Source organism: Pan paniscus, chromosome 7 (assembly GCF_029289425.2).
Source record: "Pan paniscus chromosome 7, NHGRI_mPanPan1-v2.0_pri, whole genome shotgun sequence".
Taxonomy (NCBI): domain Eukaryota; kingdom Metazoa; phylum Chordata; class Mammalia; order Primates; family Hominidae; genus Pan; species Pan paniscus.
In genome coordinates this window covers 39,420,506-39,443,812 of record NC_073256.2, presented here as the reverse complement: position 1 = coordinate 39,443,812, position 23,307 = coordinate 39,420,506, and the positions used below count along the sequence as shown (strand labels likewise).

At 44.8% G+C, this 23,307-nt stretch overlaps 1 long non-coding RNA gene and 1 pseudogene across 1 annotated transcript in view; both read left to right on the top strand.

Moving 5' to 3' along the window:
• LOC129398598 (uncharacterized) overlaps positions 1–5,039 on the top strand; it is a 179,663-nt gene extending 174,624 nt beyond the window's left edge. The window contains exon 3 of the long non-coding RNA XR_008626349.2: positions 2,884–5,039. This is a non-coding gene — a long non-coding RNA (uncharacterized LOC129398598). The remainder of the gene's footprint in view (positions 1–2,883) is intronic.
• A 15,828-nt stretch (positions 5,040–20,867) lies between these two features.
• LOC100978842 (sigma intracellular receptor 2-like) lies at positions 20,868–22,223 on the top strand (annotated as a pseudogene).
• Positions 22,224–23,307: the final 1,084 nt, after the last annotated feature.

The window sequence follows — 23,307 nt, the reverse complement described above, 5'->3', positions numbered from 1 at the left end:
AATTTATTATACTTACCCCCTTAAATAGTCGTAGCACCTGAGTCTGTCAGGATAGGCAGTAATATCAAAAGTCCCCAAATCTTAGTGGCTGCAAACATGTATTGTTTCTTGGAATAGCAGGGAGTTCATCTGACCCAGCAGCCACCAATACTGCACCAGTCAAGTCCTGGCAAGAGACAAAGAGGACACCTAAACTAAAGACTTTGAGGAGAAGTTTATTATTTATTTGTACTACTTACCAGGCAAAGAGGGGGGTTAGGCAAAGTGGTAAGAAGTTATAGTTTAGTACCAGCGGGCTAGAAATGCCTAGCCACCCTTACCCTGAAGGGACAAGGTGGGGAAGCAGTTACCAGCACCTGGAGAATGACTCACTGACAGAGGGTTGCAGCCAACCCAAATGGACCTGGCACACGGAGCCAAGAGACTTATGCCTACTCTTTTGACCCCATTCGCCTCCTGCCCTGCAGTTTCCTGCCAGAACCCCCCATTGGCCAAATCCAACTGGAAGTTAGTTAGAATGGAAGGGAGACCATGGACCCATTTTCTACAGACCTGCTTCCAGCGAAGGCACAGAGGAGTTGGGACGCACCTGGAGCAGCACACAGGGAGATACTTAGTGCAATCTCAAACGTTGCTAGAGGCAAAAGCAGTACTGGAGAGACTCACACTGCAGCTAAATACTGTGAAGTGTCACTTCGCACTCACAACTCACTGGCCAGAACTAATCATGTGTTCTGCTCAACAGAAGGGGGCCCCACCGTGGCATTTTACCACATGTCCAGAAAGAGAAGAGCAGGCTGTCTGTGGCAGCCACAAACCCACAACAAATTTAAAGATTAAATACAAAGAAGATGACAGAATCCAAACAATTCAAATTAACAAAATTAACTCAATATTACAGTCGGTATTGCTTTGCTAAAACTCAGTCAACCACCCAGGACATGAGCACATCCAACAGGTCCTCTGAGTTTGGCTTGCCTCTGCTTCCACCTGCCTTGTGAAAGTTCAGTTCTCCCACGAACACACCAGCATCTATGAAGTCCTTTGGTTTTCACTTGGCAGAAGTGTGCCATCTACATTGCAATTTCCCCTCTGTTCTTTTCTATCTAGACTGCGTCAATGATTGTAGTGCTAATTGTTACAGACATGACCACAATGCCAAGGCGAATGGGGACAATGAAATCCATGGCTGGTTTTAAGGTAGTTATCTATATGGTCAGGAAAAATGCTTATATTAATTTTTTTGGATTGCTATTGAATCGAAAACAAAGTTAAGCAATTCTCATGGAGAAGCCAGAGATCCCTTAGAAACAGCTTCTACTAGTCCTTTCTTTTTCCTCCTTCTCACCCCAGCAAAGGGAAGGCGGAGGTGCTAATACCCTAGTCCACCTGGCAGGTGTATCTCTTGGTCCTTCCACCCTTATTCCTCTGCTCTCTCACCTTCTCCTCTTTGCACTGCCCCTCCTTAACTCAAGAGCCCTGGCTTTTCTGTATCCTGAGCTGCTTCCTGACTCAGGCTGATCCAGAAGGTTCTGTCTCCATCCTTGCCCATCAGCCCTGATGCCTGGGATACTCTCTTCATTCTTTCCAACCCCAACTATATTAAGTAATCCCTGAGTCACACATCTGAACATGTTTCTGCCATATAACGACAAGCTGAGGTTTCCTGAGAACATTTTCTTACTCACTACAACTCTCTACTGATATCACCCTCTCACATCTACATGACCAGAGCAGTCCAGGTCACCAAGCCCTGTATAGTACATGCCTACCTTAGAGGCCTCTGGATCGGCTTCAAATGATCTCTTCACATTCCAAAATTGAATGCAACATTTTATGTGTAGGTATTCAAGTACATCTTGTTTGTGGGAGGAGAGGTTGTCCAGAATTTCATCAGATTCTCAGAGAGGTCTGGGACCTAATGAATGCTGATGTCTTCTGTTTTACACTGTTCATTTAAAACTTCTTCATGATACTCATTTCCATTTTACAGAAAACTTCTCTATACTTCTGTTAAAACAAAATAATGTAAGATCCTCCATTTATATATGTAAAAAAAATATATATATATATAGTAGAATGCAGACACACTATGTCAAATACTGTCTGTGGTCTACATATAGCCAAGTGTCCCTTGTCCTTCCTGTAAGAACCTGATTTTGAACAGGTTTTCATTCTCCAGTGCATCAGATACTTTGGCTTCCTTCTTCTTCCAGTGGTTAATCATGATTCGGCTAAGCTATATGAGTATTATATTGTTGCACAACAAATTACCACCAACTTAGTAGCTTAAAATAACACATGTGTGATGTCACAATTTCTGTCAGTCAGGAGTCTAGCCATGGCTTACCTGGGCCCTATTCTCTGGGTTCCACAAGGCTGGACTCAAGAGTCAGCCTGCCTGTGTTCTCATCTGGGAGTCTGGAGAAGAATCAGCTTCCAACCTTACTCAGGTTGTTGGAAGAATTTATTTTCTTAGGTTGTGGAATATAGGGCTTTTATTCCTTGCTGGCTGTTGGCTTGAGGCTGCCCACTTAAAGAAAGCCTTTCTACCTGGCTTAATTCATCAAGCCAGCAAGCAAAAATCCTAGGGAGACAGAGCCTTATATAAAGTGACATAATAAAATCACAAACGTGACATTCTAACAAAACATACTCAAGGATGTGACTCACACTCAAGGCAGGAGGGATTATACAAAGGCGTGGATAGTGCGGATACCAGAAGACAGGCAATATTGGGGGGCACCTTAGGGTTTGTGCACAACATAAACCCATCTGATGATTTTCATTCTCTTGACAGTGACTCATTTATTCATAAGCTTGGGACTCACACATCACCAATGAAAACTGAGAGGATGTCTTAACGTTTCCTTCCATCTACAGGGCAGGTGCAGAGGATCCAGCATGTTATTCTGAAACCCCAGAAGACGCTGCAGCTACCAAATAGAAGGAGCCTCGATCCCTGAATGTCTTCATGGAACAGAACATTCTCCTCACTCCAGTCTGTTTGAACCAGAATATGACCTGAGCAAGAAATAAGCCTTAATTAATTATATTTGACCATAGAATTCTGGTGATATTTCTATGGCTGTAAGTCCATGTTGATTAATACAAAGGGATTCTGTAAAGCCTCTTCTATTAAAAAAAGTTGCCCAAGGAGTGAAAGGAGAGATATTTTCTGTAATTAAGATTTTCATAGTACATAGAACAGGCTACAGCACCTGGCAATCAATCATATGGGGTACAACAGAAAGAGGAAACATTCCTGCTATTAAATTAACCAAACTGGAGTTCTTGTTATATAATATAGTAAAATTTCCTCAATCTTTCAGCCACCTTTAGTTCTGTAATCTATTATTTCTGGGTAAAAGCATACCATTTGATACACAATCCAAACCCAATTCTTAATAACGTGTATCCACTGTATCTTACCACATCCCAAATCATCTAATAAATACTTAACCACCTAGTTTCTATGATCCACTTACATCAAACATATTCATGTTTGGAAAATTGAGCCAGCATCTACTGCCTTATCAGCTGATGCATAACAATTTACTTTGTCTGTGCTCTATAATAATGCAAGTCTGCTTGGAAAGATAACACATTAAAGGGTTATCAGACCCTAACAAACACCTTCGTATAGATGAATTTATCAGATCCTCTGCTAAACCACTTTCGAATCCTTGGCCAGTTCTCTACATTTCATGAAGAGTTAGCATAGCCAGTCCAGGAGATATTATCTTCAGGATGTGGTCAGTTGTGGAAAGGAAGATAGCTCTGAGGATCTCTTTCCAGGGAAAAGACATGAGGATTGCTCCAAAGATCCTCTTTCTGGGGGAAAACGCACATACTACAGAAAGGCTACAGAAAAAAAAGCACTCCCTCAGCAACATATTCACAATCTATTTTGTTGGAATCACAGGCCAATCCTTTTCAGACAGTTGAGTCCAGAGAGGACTGGGAGACTGCCTGACCCCATGGGGTGCTTGACAAGGTCAGATTCCAGGGCCTGGTGGGCTTTTTGTTAAAACCAAAGGGGGCCAGTGCTCATGGACAGTGAGTTAAGAGGCTCCTGACACTGGGGGTCCTTTCAGAGCACATACAGAAGGAGGAGTGTCCTTCTGTTACACAACCTGAATTACTGGAGAAGGGCCCGCTGGTGTCGTTCTCCTCAATACAATGCACCTGCTACAATGCACCTCCACTTCTGGGAGAGGGGAAGGGGGAAAAAGAGACAGAGAAGGAGAGAGAGAAAGAAAGAGAGTGCTGTCTCCCTCCCTTCCTTCTTCCTTCCCTTCTCTCTTTCCCTTCCTCTTATCTCTCTGTGGATCTCTTTCAAGTATTCCTAGAAGAATCTGGAGCTAAAATGAGCCTGCGTCTGAATTTTACTCCTGGCTCTGCAACTGATAAGCTATGTAATCAAGTCCCTTCCCTGCTTCTTTCTTTCTCACACACACACACACAGTCTCCCATCAAATGCTTTGTGGGTTCTTACTCTGACAAGCCAGGCATTGTGCTAGTTACAGGAGATAATCTGAAAAGAAAATAGCTCCTTCTTCTAAAATGATGATAGACCAGGTGATCTCACAGGTATATGTTGATGATGACTAGTTTAGTCTTGCTAGCTCTGCTCATGCACCTCCCTCCTTCAATCATGTACCTCCCTCCTTCAAATCAGTATCCTCACCTGCTTTCCCAAAGCCCTCTTGCTATTCCTTCTCCCTCTGAGGCACCATTTTTAGCCTAGTATCAAAAGGCATCACAGCTCTTTCCCTCCCCCACGCCACCCAACCTCTTCCCCAGCATCAACACCAAGCTGCCCTGAATGCTATGCTTTCACTCTTTCCATCAGCATGCAGTTACTAATCCCTTAATGTGACCGGAGCAGAAGTCTAAATAACTGCTCCATAATCCCCTAGTATTTGAGCATCAAAAATAACATTTGCATTTTCATCGGGGTCTTAAATGGTCTGGTGGCTTTCTTTTTAAAAATGAGTAATTTAAGTATTTATTTTTAAAAAATTCAAACACAGATATAGATATGTTTATGTAGGTCTATGTAAAGGTTTATAATTTTATAGAATTACATAAATGTGATTATATTATATATAGCTTTTCATTTTCTTTCTCTCTTTCTTTTCTTTGTATCTTCTTCCTCTCCCCAACCTCCTCCATACTAATAATTCTCAGCCACAAATCCTCCACAAAACCATGGAACCCATGTTAACCTTTTATGTATCCTTCCATATTTTTCTCTATTTGTCTAGACTCACACCAGTGTCTTATGACATATGTGAAGGGATGTTCTTGGAGTACTCTTGTTCGTGGCAAAGAATGATTGAATGAATTCTGGTACAATAATATATTTCAGTTAGGCTAGGCTGCTTGTTGATATGGAATAAACAACTCCAAAAGCTTAATAACTTAAAACAATAACAATGGATGGATTGCTCATACTATATGTCCAAGTCAAGCCAGTAAAGGACTCTATTCCTCAGGGTCATTCAGGGACCCAGGCTGATGGAACAACTATTACCTTAAATATTTCCAGTTGCTGTGCCACGGGGAAATGAGTTCTGGAGGGTCTCGAACCAGGTGATTAAATGCTTCAATGCAGAAGTCATAATTCCTTGGCTATGACTAGTCACATGGCCCCATTCAGCCAAAGGTGAGCCAGGAAGTGCAGTTGTACCATGTGTCTGGAAGAGAAGAAAAAAAAAGTATTGGTGAATAGCACTAACAACCACTACACACCCTGCACTGTATCTTGTATCTATTAATAAAGAGGAAAGAATAATAGCATGTCAAGCAACTTAGAGGGATTCTACAAGGAATTGTTGAGTGAGAAGATACAGATAAATGAGTAAAAGGAATTGCATTTTTTGAAACGATGGCTTAAAAATCTCTACATATGGATTTGCAAGTGTTTATAGGAATATATATATATATATGCTATAGATATATCCGCTTACCTAGTTATTATCATACATTCTTACATCATAATTACCCTGGGGCCCTTGTTAAATGTTAGAATTCCTGGCCCCCAACCCCAATCTAGTGAATCCAATCTGTTCTGTGCATTAGTGAGAGAGCCAGGGCCTGATACCCAAGGCTGAGTCCTTTATTCCACCACATGTAGCCCTCACCATAGTGATCCACTGATTCCTAACAACTTCCTAAAGAAAAATATTGATTCATTGATTTATCCATTTGTCCATCCTTTTATCTACCAAATATTTATGGAGACTCGACTATCTGCAGGGACATTGCTAGATGCTAGGGATGCAGTAGCGGACAAAGCAAACTTGGTCCTGTTTTGATCTTACAGTCTAGGGTAGGAAAAACATTTAAAAAGAGGACACCACATTAATTCACATGTATGTACAAATTGTGATAAGGCCTAGGTAGGAAGAGAGTGTCATGGACAAATATAGTAGAGGGACAACATTTAAATTGGGGAGCTAATGATGACTCAGAGTAAAGGCTAAGTAGAGAACTATCAGGGTGGAGACCCTATAGGCAAGGGACACAGAGCTGAGCGTAGAGCAGTCTAGGCAGGGTGGCTACCTGTGGGGAGGGCCACAGAAGGGAATAACAGCAGGCCAGTGTACCTGGAAGACAATGACCTTGGAAACAGTGGTGAGAGATGGCACCAGACCATGCAGGGCCCTGTAGAATGCGGTGAGAAGTCTAGGCTTTAAGTGCAGTGGGAACTGTAGTAGTTAGAAGCAAGCAGGTCAGAAAGACTTGATATATGTTGTCTTTTTACAGCAACTTTAGTGAGTTATAGCTTACATACAATAAAATGCACACACTTCAAATGTTCATTTTGATGAGTACATAATACAAATATATATTCAGATATATGTACATATGTGTATACTCACATAAATGTATATATCTTTACATCCACCACTACAATCAAGATATATAAAATATCAGGGCTGGGTACAGTGGCTCACCTCTGTAATCCTAACACTTTGGGAGATCGAGGTGGGAGGATTGCTTGATCCTAGGAGTTTGAGGCCAGCCTGAGCAATACAGTGAGACCTTGTCTCTATTAAAAATAAAAATAAATTTTAAAAAAGTGTAGGATATTTTTATTATCTCAAAATGTTTTCTTGTGCCTTTATACAATCAGTTTCCACTCCTGGCTCTAGACAACCCTGATCTGTTTGCTGTGACTTTACTTTTATGTTCCAGGGTATATGTGCAGGATGTGCAGGTTTGTTACATAGGTAAACATGATGTGCCACTGTGGTTTGCTGCACTTATCAACGCATCACCTAGCTATTAAGCCCAGTATACGTTAGCTATTTTTTTCTAATCCTCTCTCTCCCCTCCCTCTGCCCCCCAACAGACCTCAGTGTGTGTTTTTCCCCTCCCTGTGTCCATGTGTTCTCATTGTTCAGCTCCCACTTATAAGTGAGAACATGTGGTGTATGGTTTTCTGTTCCTGCGTTTAGTTTGCTGAGGATAATGGCTTCCAGCTCCATCCACATGCCTGCAAAGAATATGATCTCATTGCTTTTCATGGCTGCATAGTATTCCATGTGTATGTGTACCACAGAGTGGGAGAAAATTTTTGCAATCTATCAGACAAAGATCTAATATCCAGAATCTACAAGGAAGTTAAACAAATTTACAAGAACAAAAAAAAGTCCCATCAAAAAGTGGGCAAAGGACATGAACAGACACTTCTCAAAAGAAGACATTCATGCAGCCAACAAACATGAAAAAAAGCTCAACATCACTGATCATTAGAGAAATGCAAATCAAAACCACAATGAATTACCATCTCAAGCCAGACATAATGGCCATTACTAAAAAGTCAAGAAGCAACAGATGCTGGTGAGGTTGCAGAGAAATAAGAATGCTTTTACATTATTGCTGGGAATGTAAATTAGTTCAACCATTGTGGAAGACAGTATAGCTATTCCTCAAACATCTAGAAACAGGAATAACATTTGATCCAGCAATCCCATTCCTGGGTATATACCCAAAGAAATAGAAATCATTCTATTACAAAGATACATGCACACGTATGTTCATTGCAGCACTATTTATAATTGCTGTAATGGTTGATCAGTCTTTTCTAGAGATTGATATGAACAGAATCTTATGATGTGTACTGTTTTATGCCTGGCTTATTTCACACAGCAGAATGTGGTGTGAGTAATCCATATTGCTGAATGCATCATGAGCTCATCTTTCTAAATTGCTAAGGAGTATGACATTACAAACCTATGTTTGTAATTTAAAAAGATGATTCCTGACATGGCTGAATTTAAGTCAAGCTGTGAAGCTCCAGGTTACAGCTTGTTTATTCATTCACCTGTTGATTGACATGTGTTTGAAGCTATTATGACACAGCAGTTTGGAGCTACTGTGTGCTTTGTACTTCCTGTCTAAGTCTTTGTGGGGATATTTGTTTTCCTTTTACTTTGCTAAATACTTAAGTGTCCAGTTGGCATCTCATATGGTAAATTTATGTTTAACCTTATTAGAAACTATCAAACTGTTTTCAAAAGTAGTTGTACCATTTTACATTCATAGCAGCATCATTTGTGTGATTATTGCTCCGGATACTAAGTAATACTAAGGATGATTAGTCTTTTTAACTATTCCAGGGTGTGTGTAATAATATCCATAGTTTTAATTGACACTTCTGATGAACTAATGACGTTGAGCATCTTTTCATGGGCTTATTCAGCATTTCTATATCCTCTTTTGGGAGGTGTCTGTGAAATCATGTGCTAATTTTTTTATTAAGTTGTCTTATTAAGTTGTCTTATTAAGTTGTAAGAGTTCTTTATATATTTCAGATATAAGTTCTTTGTCAGATATATGTAATATAAATATCTTCTTCTGATCTGCGGCTTGTCTTTTCATAATGGTAGTTTTCAAAGAGCAGAAGTTCTAAATTTTGATAAAGTTCAATTTATCACAGTTTTTTGTGAAGTTTATGCTCTTTGTGTCCTAAGAAATATCTGCCTAACTCAAGATTGTGAAGGTTTTCTCCTACAACTTTTTCTAAAAGTCTACAGTTGGCTTTCATATTTAGGTTTAAATCCACTTCAAGTCAAATTTTCAGTGTGGTGAGGATAAAGTAAGGATAAAGTTTCTTGGTTCTTTTTTTTTTTTCTTTTCTGCATGGACTTTTAGTTGTTCCAGCACAGTTTGTTGAAAAGATTTTCCTTTCATTCATCAAATTGTCTTGCCTCCTCTGTTGAGAATAAATTAGACATACATGTATGGGTCTATTTCTTGACTCTCTATTCTGCCTCATTGATATATAAGTCAACCCTATGCCAGCGCTATGCAGTCTTGAGTAAAATAGCTCTTCAGTAGGTCTTAAAATCAGCGAGGGTGGGTTCTCCAACCCAGTTCTTTTTCAAAATCATTTGGGCTATTTTAGATGTTTTGCATTGCTATACACATTTTAGTACCAGCTTGTCAAATTCTATTTTTAAAAAAAGTCTGCTTGAATTTTGACTGTGATTGTGTGGAATCAATAGACAAATTTGAGAGAATTTACATCCTAGCCATACTGGTCTTTCAATCTTGGAACGATACGTAGTTGCTCTTGATGGTTTTAAAGAGATTGCCCTTCTGCCCATCCTTATGGCCCACGGTACCTCAAACAACAGGAATGGCTTATGTCTTGGAGGTTCAGAGGAGTCCATGGTTATTGATTCTGCAGTACTCCTGGGCACATCACACACGAAAGTTTCCTCCTCTCCCAGATAGGGTAGTGGACCTTGCCCATCCAGACCACTTTGCCTCTTACTCGAAACGCCAGCCTCACCTTTAAGGGAAAGTGGAATTATGAGTCTGAGACCAGGGCAGCAGTCTTGGAAGGAGAAATTTAGAGAAGGCCCAATGGCAAGATCTTCCAGAGTGTAGCACAGGTGCAGTGTGCATAACAGCGGAACAACTGGAGCTTCCCTGTCAGGAAACTGCATGCACATCCAGGCTCTGCACTTCCCAGGCAGAGTGGTCTTCAACAACCCCGAGCCTGTTTCCTTATCTTTCCAAAGGAAATGAACATCTTAGCCAAGCGTGGTGGTGTGTGCCTGTAATCCCAGCTACTGGGGAGGCTGAGGCAGGAGGACAGCTTGAACCCGGGAGGCAGAGGTTACAGTCAGCTGAGATCACGTCACTGCACTCTAGCCTGGGCGACAGAGCGAGATCCTGTCTTAAAAATAATAATAATACTAAAAAGGAAATAAACGTCTCTAGCTTTCAGTCACTATGGGGAATCAATAAGCTGGCAGAGGTAGGGAGGAAGCTGAGACTGGGGGAAAGTTAGGTGCAGAAAGCAAAGGCGGGAACAGGAGACAGACAACCTCCTCTCAGCCAGAAACACCAAGGACAGCATCGACAGCCTGGACTAGAACCACATAGAAAGGAATGGGTGAGGAAATGACAGCTTCCCTCCCTCCTGAGCCCCCTGGCTCTGTGTGCTTCCCCTGCACTTTTCTTCTGCCCATCTGCTGTGGAGGAGCCCCATCCTGGGCCTTACTGGGGGCGACGCTGTACACAGTATGGACAGACAGGGACAATGCCCATGGCCAACTCAGATTTCACCCAGGTCTTCCCAGCTACCAGCGTCCTTTCCCACCAACCACCCTCCTCAGTGCCCAGGGACTCATCATGACACAGCTGGACATTGCCAACCCCATCTGGGAACATCCATGAGCTTTTCCTTATCATGTCCTCAGCTAGGCTTATGTGTGCATGTGTCTTCCACATGAAGAAAGGAGAGTTCCTTCTCTTTGTCTTCAAACTTGTCTGGCTTTGTGCAGCCCCAGAACTGTGGGATGCGGTGCTGGGTGCGAGGCCTCTCTCTCAGGCTGTGATGGAGAGGCTAGGTTTCCACCTGGTTGAGATGGGGAATTTCCCACAAGCCTGGAGTCAGGGTAACTCATGATTCTTGCATGGGGATGAGACTCAGCCTCCTGTCTGGGAAGGGCTGGCAGAGTTAGACCTGGGTGATTTGGGGTGGCAGCCAGGCTGGACACATTCATGCTACTTTAAGGATTTTTCTCTTCATACAAGGGACCCACCCAGGATTCCTTCCCCTCCATGACTCCTCCAGATGAGGATTCCATTGACTAGACATTTATTTTTCATAGCCCTTTATAGGAATGACATCAAGTGGATGGGACCACACAGGAAAGCCACCTGATGAAGATGGGAGGGGTGTTGGAGGAGAATGAGCGGCTCATCTAAGTCTACTCCCCAGAACCAGGACAGTGGCCCAGATTGGATTTGCCTGAAGACCCCTTGGGGAGAAAAAAGCAAGCAAGTTGTTAGTATCAGCCCTCAGGAGTTCTATTCTCTGTCCCCAGCTCCTTCTCCTCTTTTCTGTCTTCCTTGGGCCTCTTCTGGAGCAAGCTTGTCCCCTGAGCAGGCTGAGGGGTTCCGGGGTGAGGTTTGGTGTCTGCCTCCCTCAGGCTAGGTGGAGGAGCAGCCTCCAGCTCCCTCCCTTCCTCTTCCTCTTAGTGCTGCCTTCTCTTTCTCCTCTTTGGCCCCCTTTTTCCCATCAAGGAACTCTCGGATCTGAACAACTTCCCTTAAAGAAGACAGAGCGATTCCATGTATTACTTTTCCCAGGAGTATGTGCACGTCAGAAGAGGAGCCCAGGGTCTCCTGGGCTTAAACCAGATGCATGATGCACCCCTGCAGAGATGCTGGCATCCACAGGCAAACATTCCTCCCCAGAATCCCCTTGGGTGGGGCCAGGTGGCTTTTCTCCTAGACATGTCAGTTGTTGCTATCTCTCCATGATACACAGCTCATGGGGTCAAGAAGGATAGCACAACACATGTGCCACTGTATGTGCAACTCAGGCCCTGCCCTGTCGTCTCTACATGGGGTTCCACCGTGCACCCGGCCACCCTCCTGTAGTGAAGGAGCCCCATCCCTTACACGGAGGCTGGGCGACACCTCGAGCCACTGAGACATGTGCCGTCTCTCCTGAGACTGAGAGACTCAGAAGTCGGATTCTACAGTTGTCTGCCCCTCCTCCCAGAGCCTGTTCAAAGTGCTTAATTAACAAATCTTGGGTATCAGGAAGTTATTTACTTGGCTTCCTCAGGAACTGTTCTCTAAGGAGCTCAAAGCACTGCTAATAGATTTTTTTGTTCTTTCCATCCATCAAACAGCCTCCCCTCCTTCCAAACTTTACTTCATCCCGATCCCTGAGGGATCTGACTCTAATTTGAAGAACTCAGGAGAGACCTTCTAGCTTCGCTATAAGCATCTCTACCCAACAGCTACTATGCCCCACCTCCGCAAAGTTCCTGGCTCCACTTTAATGAAAGAATGGTGGGGAAAGAGCAGCATCTGCAGACCCAGGTCTGCAGGAGAATCAGGTCCTCTCCGCTCTTGGAAATGCTGCTTAGCTGCCCACACCATTTGCATTGCTTTTACTTTGGCCACCCCACCCCACCCACCGCCCTGCTGAGAAGCAACCACAGCACCTGTGAACCTGCAGCAATCAAGAATAGAACTCACCTGCTGGTCTCTGGCTCCTCTTGGGCCACAATCAGCACTTGGGGACCGTGGGGTGCTATAAATTAGGCAGCCTCCCTTGTACCATTGTCTCAGCTATTGCTGGACTCTGCTGCCTGTCTGCCCCTTGTTCCTCTAAACCACATGTCTGCTGTCCTTGCAACATCCTCTGGGCCTCCAGTGGCTTGACTGGACTCCTAGTTTGTCTCCTCTTGTGTCTATCTGTTCCCACTGAGGCCTCCAAATTCAGGAATCCTCCCTCCACACTGCACTTTGGGCGAACTTGAGGGTGTGCTCATAATCAGAGGCACTGCCTGGCGGAGACAAGAGGTGAACAGAGAGCGTTAGCCCAGGACACTGATCTGCATGGCACAGAGATAAACGTTACGATCATCATTACTATTGGTAACATTTATTGGCACATGCATTGTGCCAGGGAATTTGTATTCATTATTGCATAGAATCCTCTAAACCACCCTCTGATGTAGATGCTACTAGGAAGTGGCTATGCAATCTAAACACACAGTTAGTGTTATTTTATCACAGACTGCAGTGTACTATCTACAAATGGCTCATTATGTATTCACCTGTGTTTTCAGATATAGAGTCACCCTGCATTATTATGCCAATTTCACAGATGAAGAGACAAAGACTTACAGACATCACTGTAATCAGAGAGTTCAGATTCCAATTTAGGTCTAACTCCAAAAGCTGTGCCCTCAACCTTGTACTATGTGAATCCACCACGTGGGTGCCAGCCCCGATGATCTCTCCACTCCTGAAGGCTGCCCCACTGCGCATGCAGAGAGACTCGGACAACCCCATCCATAACGTAACTCAGGGAGAGGGTTCCATGGGGTGTGGGAGTTTTAGAACTAGAGGATCTCAGAATTTGAAAGAACCTTAGGGTTGCATGCAGTGATTCTGAACTGTTTCTGAGCTACTTAAGAATAATCAATGCTATATGCACACATATGCTGTGGCCTACACTTTGGGGGTTCTTGGACCCCAAGAAGCCTGGCCTTGGACCAAAGTGCCTTGGCTGGCACTCCCCTCCCCCTTGCTCCTTTTCTCCATGCATGTACATATCCTGGGTCTGGCTTCTTCAAGCCATTCAGGTTAGATTACGGCAAGCTAATGACTCCTATCTAGCCCAAATCCCTGCTTGTGCAAAAATGGAATCAGGCCAGGAAAGGAAAGTTCTTTGCCCAACATCGCAGAGTTAGTGGGGCTGGCAGAGCAGGCCTAGAGTCAGAGTGGATCACTTAGGCCAGAAAGTGTCCTGGGTGCTGAGGATCAGCACCTGGCCCACCCAGGGAGAGCAGCTGCCCCTAGGGCCCCTAGGTCAACCACTTCAAGGGAGGACCAAAGCCTCAGTGTGCAGCCACTAAGCTCGCTCAGGGGTCTTCTGTCTCCCTTGCTGCCTCCTCTCCTGCTAGCCCATTCTCACCAGCTTTGAGGGCTTCAAATTAGAGCTCCTGGTCCAGGAGAGAGCTGGAGAAGAGCTCAGGGAGGCTCTTTAGGGAAGAATGAGACAGTCTTTCAGGAGAGACTCTGAGCCCCCCAGTCCTGGGAGCCACGTTCTCTATGTAAAGATCACCCTAGCTTCCCAGAGCTGAGGCTGTTCATCTCGGAAGCCATATCCTTCTACTCGGGGATCTAACCCAGGGATGAGGGGCCAACTCCAGCTTGAACCTCAACCCTCTGGTAGCACTCATTCCTCTGGTTACTCAGTGGTTTCCTAGAAGTGCTTACCTCTTCAGCACTGGCTCAATGATCTGTGCACAGCGGGTGCTCAGCAGTCACTTCTACATCTTGCATAGACTCTGAGATCCAGATCAGGAAGGCTTTGGGTACTGCTAGGCATGTATCACCCATCCGACCACCCCAGTCCTCCCTCCTGCTCTCTGCATCTGCTGGAAGGTGGTAGCGACTCCAGCTCAGGGGGTGATGGGCTCATTATTGTGTCACTAGGAGCCACCAGTGTCAGCCATAAATATTAACAGCCCTTGTTATGAACCCCGCTCAGTGCGGCTGCTTAAGTCCAAGTTTACACAGTAAACAGTGCAGTTCATTTATTTGATCGAGGGAGCACTCTTCAGACGAGCTAATAGCTCTGCGCCCCCATCCCCTGCTTCTCTGTTAGCTCAGCAGGCATAGCTCTGCAGGCAAGGGAGGCTCCACTGCTACTCAAGGCCAGCATTGGCTCTGTGTCGACCAGAGGCCAGGCCCTTGGGGACAGCAGGCCAGGAGGCACAGGGCTAGGGCAGGGCCTCCTGCCCTGAGAGCTGTGGGACAGCTCTCCTGGGAAGCAGCAGCCTCCACAGCTCCTCTGGGGCAGCCAATTATCAGCACTTATCAGCTCTCCGTGGCTGAATCCAGTTTCTAAAGTATGAGCCGACATGGACACTGGGTCCTCTCACTGGTTTAATGGCGAGTAATGGAGAGAGAGGAGTTAAACACTAATGATATTCCAGCTTCTTGCTTTATTTTTTTCCAAAGCCGACCTCAGAGACTCTTCCATTCCACGTCACCCCAGGATACTGAGACAGCACTCCTCACTGTGAAGGGTGCACGTGCACAGGGGCAGGCTCGGTCCTGCCAGGAGCCCAGCGAGGGCTTGGCCCAAAAGTACAGCATCAGGGGCTCAGTTTCCAGATTTCCCCAGACTGATACTTGGGCGGAGCTGGCTGTGGACAGGAGGGGATTCACATGTGCAGCTGTGGGGCAACTGCAGTGTCTGACTTTGGAAAATTAAAAGAAGTTGAGATGTACAATGCCAGCCATGAGGTGGGCAAGAGGAAAAAGGTGGGGTGGGGTGGGGCAGTTCCACAGAGGCCTGGCTAGGGGAAGAGAGAGACACATAAGCAGCCAAAACTACCCCACTACCCAGAAGTGCAGGTTTTGCCTGCTTTTTTTTTTTTTTTTTTTGAGATGGAGTCCTACTCTGTCATTCAGGCTGGGGTACAGTGGTGCGATCTCAACTCACTGCAACCTCCACCTCCCTAGTTTAAGCAATTCTTCTGCTTCAGCCTCCCAAGTAGCTGAGATTACAGGTACACACCATGACGGCCAGCTAATTTTTGTATTTTTGGTAGAGACAGAGTTTTGTCATGTTGACCAGGTTGATCTAGAACCCCTGACCTCAAGTGTTCCGCCCACCTTGGCCTCTCAAAGTGCTGACATTACATGCAGCAGACATCACGCCCAGCCTGCCTGCTCCTTTTGATTCCAATGTGATTTTTTTCTTGCTTTCTTCTGTCACTCCCTTTTTTCTCAGCGTTCCCAACAGGAGCTGCTGTATATGTGTGTGTGTAGTTAGGGGAAGAGTCTGGAATGAATCTGGTTGTTACTTTCCTATCAGGAAAGTTACACCCTATCAGGGTGCGCTCTGGGCACCAACTGACAGACAATCCATGGCCTTGTGCTACCATGCTGCCTCTGCCTCAGCGGTCTTGCCAGGCACCTCAGCTTCTCACTGACATTGGCGACTCCTACTTGGACCCCAGCTGATTTGGTTGGGGCCTGGTCACCATGCCTGAGTCCTATTCATGTGGCTAGAATCCTGCTCTCAAATAACTCCTTTGCTCCAAAAATGCCTCCATCAACCTGATATCTAGTGTCACCAGCTGTCCCATCCTCCTCCCTGTGTCACTTGGATCCTGACAGCTACCTGGACTACTTCTAAATCCAACAGGGGCCCCAGATGCCATGCCCTGGCCTGCCTGGCACCTGCTCAGGAGACCAGGGCAGGTTTCCACAGGGTTGGTTCTAATTTTTTTCCCCATCCTCCATCTCCTGCCCAGCCTGCCTCCCACCTCAGCTGGTCTCATCTGCTGCACTTTTCTTTCTTGCTTTCTCAGAGACAAGGAAGGGCTCTATTGGACAGGCCCTCATGTGGAGCCTGGATCTAGCTGCAAAACGCAAACCTGTGATGATCAGAGAGCCCATGGCACTGCCCAGCAGGGGACAATTCCATGGGGTGCAAGGAGGGAGAAGCAGGCCAGATAGCCCTGAGGTCAAATCCTCTCCTTCTGCCCGTTCTTTCACCCTGTGAAGCCTCATAAAATGGGCTTCATAATAGCAGGAAGCTCACTTTCACTCAGTACATATTTGAGGATCTGCTATGAGCCAGGTCCTATTCCAGCTACCATGGATACAATGTGAAACACACCCAGAGCCCCGCCTCACTGAGCTTGTTAAATGTTAGTGTTGGCCTGAGGATTACATGAAATGATGCATTCCAATACTTCAGTGAACATCCATTGTTTTACGTTTGTGGGGCTCATGTTCCCGTTTTTCTGAGTGCTATTACCCCCAATTCCTCCTGTGTATAAATCCACCTCCACTCTCATTATTATTGCTTGCACAGTTGCCCACCCAACACCCCATTCCCTCAGCTGCAGACCAGGGCGGGGACCCACATACTTGATTCATCCTAGTCTTTGGCTGTGATGCTGGTCGAGGATAAAGCACATGGTCCATGTCCAGCCTCTTGGAGTCCTTCCCCAAGATCTTCATTCTGAAGCTGGGCTGACAACCTATCTCCTTTTCTCTTTGTTTACCACTCCTAAAACCAGGGCCTCCAGAACAGTTGGTGGCTCCAGCTCTCCCTGCAAAGGAACCCAAGAGAATGAGACCCAACCTGGACTCAGGTGCGAGGACAGATGCAGAGCCAGGAGGCTGCAATCTCTCCTGCCTTTTCAAGCTTTAGTTAAAGGATCAATGTTTATCTTTTTTGTTTCTGAGCTATTTTGAGTTAGTATTTCACTTATAACAAGAAGATGTCTGATGAATACAAGTGGTTTCACATAGTAAGCATTCAAAATGTTCCTCTCCTCTAGGAAGGGTGAATGTGCCAAGGACAAAGCGGGATGGAAAAATATGAAAGATTTGGAAAGGGGGAGCTCTTGGAAGTTTCTAGGTAGCTGGGCTTGTGTAGTCTGCATTCTTTACTGTGGCTAGTCTTTAGTTAAATTAGACTGAAGCACCAGGACCTCATCAACTTGCTCATTTTTATGTATCTGTAGACATTGACTGTTTCTATCTATCTATCTATCTATCTATCTATCTATCTATCTATCTATCATCTATCTAATCTGTCTGTCTGTCTGTCTGTCTATCTATCTACCTAATCTGATGTTCTTTTGAGAGTTTCACCAATTCCAGCTGAGCTGAGAGGGAAGGGATTTTGTAATTCTTCAGGATTGCTCAAGACAGTGAGAGCTGGGCACTAGTGTGCCTCTGTGAATTTGGTAGTAGTTACAGCCATGGGCCATCTGTAGGAGGAAAAGAACTCAAAGGGGATGGAAACTGGACAGCTGAAAAAAAATTGTATGTTCTTCACACACTGGGGACTGACGTGGGCTGGGGGGAGGGGGGAGGGATAGCATTAAGAGATATACCTAATCCTAAATGACGAGTTAATGGGTGCAGCACACCAACATGGCACATGTATACATATGTAACGAACCTGCACGCTGTGCACATGTACCCTAAAACTTAAAGTATAATAATAATAATAAAAAATTATGTTCCCTCCTACAAGTCTCTGTTTCCTTTTCTTTTTTTTGTTTTTTTTGTTCTTACTTTGTTTCTCTGTAACCTCACTTGGGTCCTTTTCTTCTCTGCCCACCACCTCCACACAGGAGGACACCACACAGGTGGATACCTGTCCACCACAGGAGGATATACAAGATAACACATCAGGGTCTAGTAACCACCATTCTAAACAAACACCTGTTCTTATGAGTTAATGTTTCTCCACTTTTGCCTGCAGAAACCATTTCCATTGTATGGAATTCTAACATCAGCTTTCAGCCCTGGGGTAGCTGGTAAATCAGTCACAGTGGCTCAGCATATCAAAAAACAAGCAGAAGAAGAGCAGAAAATCACCGATACTCACTCAGAAGCCTCCTGTTCCCATCTCTCTGGATCTGCAGCCAAATCCGTGGAAGGAAAAGCCAAGGCTCTCACTCAGGGCAGAACTGTAGCCTTCCTCCCATTCCCATTCCTGAGCAATGAGCAAACATATTATTTCAATGGCCTGGGTCCTGTTGGTCAGGACTAGACTTGATGGTAATAAGAAAAGAATCAGGCTACAGCTCACAGGGACATGCTGATAAAACATCCATCCAGGAGGAAGCAGTGTGACCCATAATCCCATGGACTCTATGGTGGGAGAGGGGGAAAAGGAAGTATGTCACCGTCAAATGTCGAGTCACAGCCTCTCTGAGTTTCGATTCTTTGTCTGAAAAAATGAAGACAATAGTCTTCACTTCAAGGGATTCAAATTCAATAAAAACAACCCGTGTGAAAACACTCAACACAGTGCAGGTACTGGGTGTAAATTGAAATTGGATATGTCCTATTGACTCATTACAGATACATGCACATGGGCTCATGTGCACATACAACTTCTAGGTGTGACCTGGATTCTGTTAACATATTCTCCAATCTCTTTTTAGTTGTTGGAGAAACAGACAGCATGAGCTGCTCCTCAGATGATGTGAGTCACCCCTGCCCAAACACCAGTGGTCAGAGAAAAGCTCAGGCTTGTTCACAGTAGCCCCAGAGCTCAGGGGAGTGGACCCCACACAGTCTGAGGTTTTCAGCATAGGAGCTGGAACAACATGAAGTCTTCTGTCCACTCTGAGTTGATTGGAAAGCCCAAACATGGCATCTTGTCTTGTTCTTGATTTTTTTTTTTTTTTTTGAGACAGAGTCTTGCTCTGTCACCCAGGCTAGATTGCAGCGGCACCATCTTGGCTCACTGCAAGCTCCGCCTCCTGGGTTCACACCATTCTCCTGCCTCAGCCTCCCGAGTAGCTGGGACTACTGGTGCCCGCCACCACGCCAGGCTAATTTTTTGTATTTTTAGTAGAGAAGGGGTTTCACCTTGTTAGCCAGGATGGTCTCGATCTCCTGACCTTGTGATCTGCCCGCCTCAGCCTCCCAAAATGCTGAGATTACAGGCGTGAGCCACCGCGCCCAGCTGTGCTTGAGCATTTTATTTCCGGTAACGTGTGATACAGGCAAACAGAAAGGACTACAAAAAACAACTTAATTAAAAATGCAATTGTGCTACACACAAAGCAGAAAGGGAGGTGAGGACAGAAGGCAAGGTGATATAATAGTTTGCGACACATGGGATTTGAAGCCAAATCTGAGCTCAAACCCTACAATGCCACCAGAACCCAAGTGACCATGCATATGCTTCAGTTTACTCATCTGCAAAATGAGAATGTCAATAACCCCTTCTTTGTCTATTTTATAAGGTTGAGGTGAGGATCAAGTGAGATAGCATCATTGAAATCACTTTGCAAAATATTACATAGCTAGCAGTTATGACAGTTGTTATTAATGTGGAATGTGCACAAGAGAGTTGGAAATCTCAAAGAGCCGACCTATTACCATAGTCAAACCATTTTCTCTTGAAAATCTCAGCTATAAAAGGTTAGGTGCATAATGGCAGATTTCTTGCCCACAGGAACCCATTTTCATGAAAGAACAAAACTTTGAAGGATTCCTTCTTTTCCACCTGTATTCTACAAATAAAGACAGGAAGGAAGGCAAGGCTGTCTTGCTGGCTTCTCGGGTGGAGGACGCTGGGCTGGAGCAGTGCCTACAACTTTGATCCTGGTGGAAGTCAGGAGCCTCTGGTGAGGCTTGTATATTTCACCCAAAGTGACAGGGACCTTGTTAGCCATTCTTGCATTGAGGAGCTTGATGGATTGAACTCCTGGGGAGAATGTGGCGGCCGTGATCTGCCATAAAGATGATGAATAACTTTTTTTTCTTAAATGATTACTGAAAACTTTACAGCTAGCCAAAGCTGGCTTTCTCAAAGCCCCTGGAGGAGAGCTTTTATAAAGTGTCATTTAATTAATAAGGAGGTTATTGATTGCTGTCATGCATGGAGTACTGCACAAGGGCCAGGTGAGAAAAAGGGATGGAGGACCACAGGCACAGAGAGGAAGGCAGGGGTGGGCCTGGGCCTGGACTGCAGCCCGGATAAAAACCAGGCCCCTGAAAACACTAGATTGCCAGTTAGGGGCAAAGCAGTCACTGTTTACCAGAGATGGTTAGAAGTGAAAGAGATGTTCTTACTTATAGCCTGATTTAGAAAATTCACTGTCATTTTGAGATAAAAAGAGAGGCAGTGTGCTGTGATGGGAGGTTTATTTGGCTAAAAATTAAGGGACAAGAACCCTCTAGTAACCTATGGTGCAGGCTAAAGAGAGGCTTAACTTCTTGGGTTTTAGCATCCTCATCTCTAAAATGATAGAACTGGACTAAATAATCTCCAGGATTCCAACTCAAATATGAGGGGTTCTCAAAAACTTCATAAAAAATGTGTATTAAGAAAACACTATCTCTTCTCATATCGGCAGGTCCAGGCCTGACCGCCAGACAATGCCACTGCATGGAGTGGCTGCTGGGCCTCTACTTCCTCAGCCACAACCCCATCACCCTGTTCATGGACCTGTAGGCGGTGCTGCCGTGCGAGCTCTACCCAGTAGAGTTTAGAAATCTGCTGAAGTGCTATGCTAAGGAGTTCAAAGGCCCGCTGCTACAGGAGCCACCAGTTTGGTTTAAGTCCTTTCTGTTTTGCGAGCTTGTATTTCAGGTGCCTTTCTTTCCCATTGCAACCTATGCCTTCCTCAAAGGAAGCTGCAAGTGGATTCGAACCCCTGCAAATCATCTACTCAGTTCACACCATGATGACTTTAATTCCACTACTCTCCACATTTCTGTTGGAGGATTTCTCCAAAGCCAGTGGTTTCAAAGGATAAAGACCTGAGACTCTGCATGAACGGTTAACCCCTGTATCTGTCTATGCCCCCTACTTACTCATCCCATTCGTACTTTTAATTTTCATGTTGCAGAGCCCCTACTACAAGTATGAGGAGAAAAGAAAAAAGAAATGAGAGAAACAACCACTGGCCCAGGGTAGAAATGCCTGCAGGGCAGTTGTTTGTTGGATACAATACAAGGAACACTGCTCAGAACCCACATCTTCAGCAGCATTTGAAACACTGGCAGCAATGCACAAGAGCAAGATGGTGTCAGAAACCACATCAAACCCTGACCTTTTTTTTTTTTTTCAGACTGTCTCACTCTGTTACCAAGGCTGGAGTGAAAGGCAGTGGCATGATCTCAGCCCACTGCAACCTCCGCCTTCTGGGCTCAAACGATCTTCCCTAGCCTCCCAAGTAGCTGCGACTGCAGACATACATCACCACGCATGGCTAATTTTTTTAGTTTTTGTTTTTGTTTTGTGGAGACGGGGTTTCACCATGTTGCCCAGGTTGGTCTCGAATGCCTAGGCTCAAGTGATCCGCCCACCTCAGTCTTCCTAAGTGCTGAGATTACAGACGTGAGCCCCTGGGCCCAGCCCAAACCTTCACCTTCTAAGTGCACTGGGATGAACATACTGAACGGCTTCAGAGTGGGCAAAGAGGTGTGGGCTGGGTTATAGGGAAGTGGTACCAAATACTTGACTATGTGCCTAAGTTCCAGTGCACCATTACTAAAAGCAGGACCAAACCAGAAACTGCCAAAGAACTTGGCCTGCTTGACATGTTCATGAGTCACCTGACCCACAGCATATATGCTTATTATGATTAAACCCTCTACTCCTGATTCTCTAGAGTATGTCACCTGTCAGCAAAATGAACAGTGGGATGTTTGGGGCCATTTAAAATGTCAAATTTTGCCTCTTTCATATTAATTCAAAACTATGTCATGTTTTCTTGTCCTCACCTCTAACCCAAGGAAAAAAGACAAAATACTATGCAAGGGAAGTTTAAACTTAGTTTTCCTTAAGGTTCAGCCCTACAATGACTTTCAGTCAGAAATGGGTTAAACTGGAAAATGTTTTTGTTTCTGTTGCAAACAGAGCATCCTAGGAGAAGGGTTTTTTTGGTTTGTTTGTTTGTTTGAAGTTACTTTGCTGGCCGGGCACAGTGGCTCACGCCTCTAATCCCAGCACTTCGGGAGGCCAAGGTGGGTGGATCACCTGAGGTCAGGAGTTCAAGACCAGCCTGACCAACATGGTGAAACCCCGTCTCTACTAAAAAATACAAAAATTAGCTGGGGATGGTGGCAGGTGCCTGGAATCCCAGCTACTCAGGAAGCTGAGGCAGGAGAATCACTTGAACCCAGGAGGCAGAGGTTGCAGTGAACCGAGATCACGCCATTGCACTCCAGCCTGGGTGATACAGCAAGTCTCCGTCTCCAAAAAAAAAAAAAAAAAAAAAAAAAAGTTACTTTGTTTATTCTATTTCCAAATCTTAGTCTTCCTCATTTGTAGAGGCTACCTGACATAAGTCCCTTTATCTGAAGTCTAGTATCTCAAGCCTGATCTAGAAGTGTGCTCCCTAGTGGCTAACTTCATCCTTCTAATATAGTTCAATCATTCCCATCTTGTTCTCAGAAGAAGGGAAGATGGCAGCAGCCGGGCATAACATAGCCACCTTGTGCATATAGGGTCTCTTCACGTTGGTGCTTGGCATTCCATCAGCTTTCTCTAAGTTTGTACTCAAGTCTGACCTTAAAATGATGTTAGACAATAGGTCCTGGTCAGTTCCCTCTATTTTCACCCATGTTGCTCACAAGCCATACTGGTCTGACTCACGTGTCTGATCCAAATATAGGTACCTCCTGACCACTTAAAACAACAACAACAAAACACTATGCATGGATTTAAAAAAATTTTGGCACCCAAACTCATACTAACTTGTTATAACGTGTCTGAACAGGATCTAGTTTGAGGCACCAAGG